The sequence below is a fragment of the Stegastes partitus genome, unplaced genomic scaffold (assembly GCF_000690725.1).
Source record: "Stegastes partitus isolate 25-593 unplaced genomic scaffold, Stegastes_partitus-1.0.2 Scaffold2565, whole genome shotgun sequence".
Classification (NCBI taxonomy): domain Eukaryota; kingdom Metazoa; phylum Chordata; class Actinopteri; family Pomacentridae; genus Stegastes; species Stegastes partitus.
The window spans coordinates 40184-43806 of record NW_007580296.1 but is presented as its reverse complement, the minus strand read 5'-3'; the positions used below and the strand labels follow the sequence as shown (position 1 = coordinate 43806).

Sequence of the window (3623 nt, the reverse complement as noted above, 5' to 3'; positions counted from 1 at the left end):
ACAAGATCAAAAGGATGGATATTTGGTGAAATAGACAAACATTTAAACACACCTGTTACATACATACATGCATAAATATATGTATATATACATGCATGCATATACATATAGATATATTTTGAGAGAGACATGTTTGAGTTGAGCTTTATAAAGGTGTCGGTGTATCAGTGATAATTTGATGAAATCTGTGATTTAAAAGAAGGCCTCAGCTTTTTTACGTTATTTATAGTGAAAGCCAACCAAACCTGCTCTGATAGCAAAGTCACTTCGATTCACTGATCATCTAATGAAGATATTTTCTGTTTTTCATGGTTCTCCAGTGTTGCTGCAGTTCTCTGCTCATCTTCATTGTCTCTGTTCAGATGGACCATGCCAGCTTCAGAAGGGCCCAGAACGGCACTCTCCTCCTGAAGGCCTCCACTGAGGCTCAGGTTCTGGGCCCGGCGGGCTGGCTACAGGGCCAAGGCACCAGGACAGGTGGAGGAGGGGTTCGTGGATGATGCCTGGACCCCACGGTCTTTGTGCCAGAGCCCCTCCGGCAGCACAGCGGCAGCAGGCTGGTCAGGTGATCCAGCTCTGAGCCATCCAGTCCTGCCGCCCCGGACCAGCACGCCCCTCCTGAGGCCCCTGAAGAACCGACTCTGCCCTCATTTCCTCTGACTCTGAGGCAACTTCAGCAACCAACCACAGACCACTACTAGACAACTAATAACGCCACAGCAGAGAAATCACAAGTCTTCATTTGTCAGAAGACAGAGCTCCACAGACACACAGCCTTTGACAGCGTTTTACACTTTCTGCTTCAGTCGGCTCTGATTCTCCATCCTCTCCTTTCTTCTTCTGTGGTTCTTCAGGAGGAAGTTCAGGGTCCTGATGGTCAGCCAGGATACCAACAGGTCCTGAAGCTGGCCCGGGCCCTGGTGGAGGTCCGGAGCCTTCAGGGGCTCTCTGAACGCCTGGTGGACAGACTCACAAACAGAGCTGGGGAGCCTGAGGCTGATCTGACCGACTGGAGGAGAGACACCATGAGGAGGACACAAGAGCAGGACGAGGGGGCTGAAAGAAGAGGTTTTGATTTATTTCATACATGACATGGTTTATTCTGTCACACTGCAGTTGACCTTTTGTGTATACATGAATAAATAAGAAGCTTTCTTTGCACATCTGTTGTTTCTGTTGGTTTATCTGATGACGTGTGAACTGCACATGTGAGAGCATCTCAGTAAAACACAACATGAAGATCATCAGATGGATCCATCAGCTGAAACACAGAACCATCACATGTTCTACAGGACTGACAACAGAACCAGGTTCTCTGGTTTTTGTTCAGGTTATGGCAGTCATGAATCAAGAATAGAGCCCAAAATAGAACAATACTACGCATGAATTCATCTATTTAATAATGAATTACAAATAAAGTATAAAACAAAATGTCAAAGTTTAATTCCTGACAGAATACCACAACTACTCCTACAAATAACAACAATAATAACAATAATAATAATAATAATAACAACAACAACAACAACAACAACAATAATAATAGTAATAATAGTAACAACAACTTCATAGGTCCTGGTTCTGGTTCTGATGCTGCACAGCCTCCTGAAGGAAAACAGTCTCTTAGCAGAGTTACATACATCAGCACACACGTATGCTATTACACACAGACTACATGTATACTACTACTACGTTAATCCTAACCATCCATCCATCCATCTATCCATCTTCTTCTGGTTATCCGGAGTCGGGTCGCGGAGGCAGCAGCCTTAGCAAAGCCGCCCAGACTTCCCGATCCGCACACACCTCCGCCAGCTCTTCCGGGGAGACCCCCAGGCGTTCCCAGGCCAGTTGGGAGACATAGTCTCTCCAGCGTGTCCTGGGTCTTCCCCGAGGTCTCCTCCCGGTGGGACGCGCCCGGAACACCTCCCCAGGGAGGCGTCCAGGAGGCATCCGGAAAAGATGCCCGAGCCACCTCACCTGGCTCCTTTCGATGTGGAGGAGCAGCGGCTCTACTCCGAGCTCCTCCCGCGTGACTGAGCTCCTCCCCCTATCTCTAAGGGAGTGCCCAGCCACCCTGTGGAGGAAACTCATTTCAGCCGCTTGTATCCGTGATCTCGTTCTTTCGGTCATTACCCAGATCTCATGACCATAGGTGAGAGTAGGAACATAGATTGACCGGCAAAGCGAGAGCTTTGCTCCCTTGCTCAGCTCTATCTTCACCACAATGGTCCGGTACAGCGACCGCAACACTGCAGACGCCTAACCTAACAGGTAAATATACTCTGCATGTATCTGTTAAAATACATCCAGAGTAGTAGTATGTGATCTGTGTGTAATAGGATACATGTACTCTATACATGTATACTACCACTACTACTACTACTACATTAATCCTGATAGGCAAATATACTCTGAAAGTACTTTAACAGATACATGCAGTCTTTATTTACACTGTGTTACAGTCTAGTACCGTGTACATGTATGATCTGTACATAGCAGTAGTGTACACAGTATTAAATACTCTGTAGTTACTAGCCAAGTGGGGTTTTTTTTGTTGTTGTTTTTTTTCTTTACTTTGCTTGTAATAAAACTTTACGTGTGTAATAAGCCGTTGTAACCGCGTATTCGTATTATTAGCCCGCTATTTCCCGGTGCCGTCATCGGGGATCAAACCAGCGTTCTCACGCCTTCTGTCTCAGAGAAGGCAGCTAACGTATTTTCGCCATTATTTTACGATGCCCAGTTAAAAAATAAACATAGTTACCTCAGTACCACTGAACTCAATCAAAAACTGAACTGTTTAAACACGTTTGCACAATAATTTCATTAAAATGAGTGAAAGAAACCACTGCGGTACTTACGCCGTCTTCGGTGAATTTGTACAACAGCGCGAAGCCTCATGGAGGGTCACATGACTAAATTGGAACAAATCCGGCTCTGCCATTGGTTTGCCAAAACTTTGATTCATGGGGGGAGGCAGGACATCAGGGTGGGTCCTGATTAGTCAGAAATTGGAACAGTTGGAACAGAAATGATTGAGTGTGCGACCCAACCCCAAGTTTGAGTTCCAACTGAATGATGTCATTTAGTCTCTGTTCCAGCAGCAGGGCTCAGAAATGTCAGAAAGAGGCGCAGCCAGCATGGTTAGTTATCTGAACCCTATTCAGGACTTTCATGTTGCCATTCATAGAAGGTCTTAGGGGGTCCATTGGACCCCAAGACAGAATATGTGCAAAATAATTGTTGGTATTCATTACAGACTTTTATACGATGTTAAATACATTTTCTGATAAGTTGACATATTTTTGTCCCTCTTTTTATATTTAAAAATAAAATCTTTAAAAATCAAAGAACAATACCTGTCACCTAAACCAAATGGCCTGGGGTCCAAAAGACCCCAAAAGTCCTGAATAGAGTTAAGAAGAAGCCATGTGAGGGTCAGACCAGTGAACTAGACAGGTTCAGGGGGACGGTTCTGAGGACAGGCATCCAAAGCAGGACCAGTCCAGCAGCTGGAGCCCATCATCAGCACCAGGTGAGACACAGAGCAGGACAGACAGACATTCCTCAGAGCAAATGAAGAACAACATTGTTAATATAAAAGAGGAGAGCATTGTGTT

General features: G+C 45.3%; 1 long non-coding RNA gene across 1 annotated transcript; it reads left to right on the top strand.

Annotated features, from left to right (window-relative positions):
• Positions 1-302: 302 nt before the first annotated feature.
• Positions 303-1161, top strand: LOC103375366 (uncharacterized). The gene is made up of 2 exons (XR_521203.1): positions 303-667; positions 855-1161. It is a non-coding gene; the product is annotated as an uncharacterized LOC103375366 (long non-coding RNA).
• The last annotated feature ends 2462 nt before the right edge of the window (positions 1162-3623 follow it).